This window comes from Malurus melanocephalus, unplaced genomic scaffold (genome assembly GCF_030028575.1).
Source record: "Malurus melanocephalus ecotype Western Australia unplaced genomic scaffold, MMel_1.1 scaffold_325, whole genome shotgun sequence".
NCBI lineage: Eukaryota > Metazoa > Chordata > Aves > Passeriformes > Maluridae > Malurus > Malurus melanocephalus.
Window position 1 is genome coordinate 778,889 of NW_026623557.1, and position 5,552 is coordinate 784,440.

Sequence of the window (5,552 nt, forward strand, 5' to 3'; positions counted from 1 at the left end):
GGAGCGGCGCGGTTGCGGTGATGGATGCGGGGATGGCGGAGCGGGGCTGCCCGGAGCCCCGCCGCCCTGCTATTGTTATCCAGGGCCGGTGCGCGGGGCCGGTGCGGGGGCTCGGCCAGCCCTGAGCGCCGGGAGGGCGGTCGGTACCAGGCGCTGCTGCTCGGACCGGGGATGGATGCGGCGAGGGGGCGGCAGCTCCTTTGTGGCTCCGGGCAGGTCGCGGCTGCCGTATCCCACCGTGGTACCCTCGCTCTGTGAAATTCCCGGTAAGTCCTTTGTTACCGTGTGCGGGGGAAGGTTGCCAGGGGCTGCTGACAGTTTGTGACCTTAAATGCGCACCTTAAAGAGGAGGCGGATAATTAACACAATGGCTCTCCCAACATAATGGGATGAAACCCAACCTGGAGCCGCTACAACGACCGAAACGCGCATTTCCGTGGATATTAAATGGGTTTATCCCCTGTAGGATATTCCGGAGTTTAAAATGCAGCATGCTTCGGGAGGGGAGTAAACAAATTGAAATGCGATTTGTGGGGCTCCGGTACTGGATCAACAGTTCCAGCATTTAATACATTTTGGCTTTTAAGCAGATTACGTGCTGCATCTGCGCTACGCGACCCGAAAAGTACCGCAGGTACCGCGGCCGGTGGGTTTGCCATGACTGCTCAGTTCTGGCATTGTGGCCGGGAAGGGATTACGGCTCTAAGCGCTTCGGATACAAAAGCGTTCCTCGCTAAATCGCCCTAATGACTTTTCCTGGGTGCGCGCGGAACCTTTATTTAAAGCTAAATATTGGCAGCTACTTTGCCGTGGGTCTGTCGGGGGCGAACTTGGCCGGAGGGAGCGGTGGGCTGGGAGGTGGCCGTTCCGCCCGGCCGGTGCCTGTGGTTGGGCGCGGAGCTGGAGAGGGAGCGCTGGGGATTGACTTCTGTCCAGGCAGCAGTTCCGCCGCCTCGCCGGGATCGCGTTGGGAAAGGTGACCTTGTGCCAGCTTGGCCTAATGCCCTCCATTAAAAAAAAAAAAAAAAAAAAAAGGGAGGAAAAAAAAAAAAAAAAAAAAAAAAAAAAAAAGGAAGGCAAGCAGTCCATTTATTATTCTTCTAAGAGCTTTTTCCTTTTTTTCTTTTTCCTTTTTTTTTCTTTTTTTCCCCTTCCTTTTCAATGGATGTGTCTGAGCAGCTCTGGTGGCCTGGGGCTGGCCGGGAATGGCAGAGTTTGAGCCGCCCTGATGAATGGTGGGCATATGGAAAACACAGGGATAATGTGCTGCTCGGCAGCGCTCGGATCGAAACGGCGCTGAGCCCTTTTACGGCGGAGAGTCGCGGAAATGAGAAGAGATAAAATTCTATCAAAGATAATACCAGGCGTATTTCACCGGGTTATGAGATTGGTTTATTGTGTACATTACTAATGCAGTATTTTTTTACAGCTTTCTGGTGTGTGATAGTCAGAGCGGGATTCATACCTTCGTGGGGATTTTTTTTTGGGGTTTAATTTGCTCGGGGTTTATCGCGTTCCTGTTGGCACCGCATGGATTTACGCGCGCCGGATGCTGCTCTCATCCAGCCCGTTCTGCGTTAAAAAACRCCAAAAAACGGGCAAGACTTGCGAGCTGCTGATTTGGGGTAATAAATACAACGGCGAGCGAGAGCGATTAGAGCCATCTTTTATAAATGTCTTCACATCTCATTATGCAGATGAGCTCTGGCTACACGGCTCCAAGCCTTTGGTTCTCGTCAAGTGAAACGTTCTCGGGTTATTTCCCGGAATGCAAACGCTCTCCGAGTGCCGGAGTTGGGCAGAAACTTCGGCGRGCTCTGCCGGATGGTGGAGAAMCRGGAGCTCCAGAGCGTGGTCTAGTTGATGAAATGTTTTTTTTTTTTTTTTTTTTTTTTTTTTGCTGTTTAAAGTTTAGGGGAGAAGGGAGGGGGAAAAAAATACACAACTGTGGATGTGATTAAAATATTATAACCTCATGATATTCTGAAGTGCATAAATTTTACATATCAGCTACAGAGGGAGTTTAGACATCCATTAAATGATATGACAGCTTGACTTATCTAAATGTGCATCATTTAACAATGTGTCAAAATTCTGCTTTATATAGACGACAGCAGTAAATAAGCTATCAGTCCTCTTGGCTGGAGCTTGATTYCTGGAGCTTGGACTAATAAACTTGACTGCATTCTTGTGGAGCAGCAGGAGAACCCTGGAGGGGAGGCCCAGGTGCTTTTGGGGTTGGGAAATGGGGGAGTTTCACCCCGGGTGCTCTGCGTTTTCAGGATGTGATGGAGACACTTGGTGGGACCTTCCAGACTCTTGGAGAATCTCCAACATTATCCATCCCCATCCCTGCTGGAGGGGGCATGGTGGCTGCAGTCACTGCACTCAAGGGAAAGGGAGGCTCTTGGCACCCCTATCTTGGAAGAGTTTTATCCTTCCAAGCTGAAATCTCTTGTTTTATGGAAGTTTTTGGGGYTGGGAAATGGGGGAGTTTCACCCCGRGTGCTCTGYGTTTTCAGGRTGTGATGGAGACACTGGTGGGACCTTCCAGATTCTTGGAGCATCTCCAACATTATCCATCCCCCATCCCTGCTGGAGGGGACGATGGTGGCTGCTGTCACTGTGCCCCAGGGAGGCTCTGGGCACCCCTATCTTGGAAGAGTTTTATCCTTCCAAGCTGAAATCTCTTGTTTTATGGAAGTGCTTGGGGCTGGCTGAGCAGCCCGGTGAGGTTGGGAATGCGCTCTGTGCTTTCCAGCGGCTCCAGCTGCTCCGGGTGCAGCGGGGCGTGGGGAGCAGGGGCTGTGGAATCATCTGCTCTCCACAATTAACGGGAATTTGGGCGCGGCGGCGCTGGCGGAGCCGGGGTCTCGGCAGATGTCTGTCTCATGCTTGGCTTGGCTCGTGGCTGATGGTTCTGGGCTCCTCCTGGGAGCTTCCCAGGGACTGGAATTCTTCAGGTGGATCCTCTGCTGTCTCCTACAGGGTTGGGATGCTGGTGATGTTTCTGTCCTTCACCCAGGAGATGTTTGCGTAGGGATGGAGGGCTGTGGCAGCTGGAAGTGTCCCCACGTGTCCCCAAAGAGGCCCAGCTGAACTGGGCACTGACTGCAGCTCAACCCTTGGCATCTGGAGGGTTCTGGTGTCTCGGAATGTCACTGTCATTGGCCACCCTGTGGTGTCCCCTTGCTCTGTGCCTCCACTGCAGCTCCTTCTTTGGGACAGCCAACCCATCCTCCCTCTCCAAACCCTTCATTAACACCCGATATTCCTACTGTTTCCAATTTCTGGTCCCACCTTCTCTGGGGTCACTGTCAAGCATTACCGGAAAGTCAGACTGTGAAGTTCCTGAAGTGAATCTGATTTTTTTTTTTAGGGTCTTTTTATTTTTTTTTTCTGGCTGAATAATTGAGATGCTGCCAGACAAGAAGAGCTGCAGAAAATGAGAGTTTATCTTTAGCACCACAGTTCTCACTTTAGAAACTGGTGACCCCAATTCCAGCCTGGAGAGTGACTTCTTCCCTAATTAATAAATCCATTAATTAATTGTGTGCGTGCTGCAGCCCATTAGAGATGTACACGCTGGCCTCCTGATCCAGTTTAGTGGGTTGTCTCGGTGGCCTTGGAAGCAGGGGATGGGTGGGAAAAAAGGGATTGGTGACCAAGAGGCACAGAGGGGACAGGGATGGAAATAGAATTTGGATTTTGTGGGGTGAGGCTGTTCCAGCCTGGAGATGGGAGTGGGGACAGCGGGTGGAGCGCTTGGGGTTGCTGTGCCTGCTGAAATGGGGTCAGCAGTGTGGGGTGGGGGTCTTGGGGTGCCTCTTGAATCTGTGCCCTGTAGGATTGGGATCAGGGAGCTGCTTTTTAGGGGTGCCAGCTCCCCTCGGCGCGGGTTTGACACAGCTCCTGCTCCGCGGGTGGAGCGGAATGCTAAAACCTTGAGTGATCCGAATTATTATTTATGACCAGATCAGGAGGCAGAGCACTCCCRGCCCAGCAGTCCTTCAGGAGGCTCTTCCAAACTGGAAAACCTCAGCAGAGCCTGCAGAACTCTCTGTGTGCCTCCCTCCACGCGTTGGCACGGGAGCTGCTCCCTCCAGTTAATTTTTCTTTTTGTCTGCAGAGACCTGGAATAAAAATGCGGGCAAATTGTTGTGTGTGCTGCTCCCGGAGCTCCTGTTTTCTCTGCTGAGCGGGAAGTTGGCTCTTGGCAAAAAAAATGCATCTTTAAATGCAGGAGGTTTTGCTTTCCTGTGGATTTGGGGTCTCCAGGGGCGMCTCTGCTCCCCTGTTTTCCTCTCCTGGATAAAGGAGGGAGAAATTTCGTTTTCTGGATGCAGAAAAATCTGCATATTTGGGTTCCCAGAGGTGGCTGTGTGTCCTAAGGGATGGCAGTGGTGCTTCTCCCCTCCTCCCTCCCCTCCAGGGACGCATCCCCGGGCTGCAGGAATCCCCACATCCCAAATTCCCAAATTCCCAAATTCCAGGGGATTGTCCTAGGACCTGCCAGCAAAACACGGCAAATTGAAATTATGGGGCCGTTGTTTGCAGATGATTGCAAACAATCAAATCCTGCTCCTCAGCGCGCCTGGAAATGGGATTTATTTAGGATTTGGAAGTGATTTTTGGGGTGTGCTCCCCCACACTGAGGCTCACAGCCCTGCACATTCCTTCTGGGATTGGGAAAGGCACGTCAGAGACATCCATTCCCCCCCCAAAAAAAACCCTGGGTGAAGTTTCTCAGAACGTTTTGTACCATCCTGCTCCTATTACCGAAAGATGTAATTCCCCAACTTGGGAGATAATAAGCAGGTATTGACTTCTGCTGGGGTCATTATCAAGATTTATTCAGTCAATATGGCTCCTTGGGTCAATAAATCTTGAGGTTGATAAAGGAGGAATATATACTTGCAGACTTTATTAAAAAGTTTTCCCCTTTCGTAACACTTTTTTCCTGTGCATTGCAACAGGGTCTGTGACAGAGTTTTCTTTAATGACTATTTTTTTTTTTTTGGTGGTGCACTTTTTGCTGCAGCTTTTGGTCTGGCTTTCTAAGAAGTGAAAAGTGGGATTTTGCCTTGTGCTGGGTCTGGCTTGCTGGAGATCCCTCCCATGCTGTGATTCCCCCTCTCCTGACTTGGCTGAGGTGGTGGGCGAGGATTTGGGGAAATGGAAGCTGTGGGTGCCAGTTTTTCAGGCAGGAGCCCTATCAGAAGGGCAGTGTGTGCTGATGAGGCTCCTCCAACCTCACCTCTGTATTTATTATAAATTATTTTGGCTGTGCCTGCCCCGCACCTGCTTTGAAATATTCAATATTCCCACATTGGTGTCTTTTTCAAGCTGATCTTCCCTGAATGCCAAAACGCATTTGGTGCCTTTTATTCTTTAACATGGCTTTGCTGTTTAATTTGTTTTTTTTGACCACTTTGGTGCAGCACTAAGCGATTTCTCCAAAGCTGCCCCAGAGCGTTTCCAGCGAACGCGGCGCCGATTTAATATTTAACTCCCGGCGTGTGCCCGTGCCAGCCTCTCCTCCTGCAACACAG

At 50.9% G+C, this 5,552-nt stretch overlaps 1 protein-coding gene across 2 annotated transcripts in view; it reads left to right on the forward strand.

The window, feature by feature from the left end:
• Positions 1-132: 132 nt before the first annotated feature.
• The window catches only part of CUX2 (cut like homeobox 2), a 61,215-nt gene continuing 55,795 nt past the window's right edge, over positions 133-5,552 (forward strand). For both annotated transcript variants that reach the window (XM_057377763.1, XM_057377764.1), the window contains exon 1: positions 133-266. The gene's annotated coding sequence lies outside the window, so the exon portion shown is untranslated. The remainder of the gene's footprint in view (positions 267-5,552) is intronic.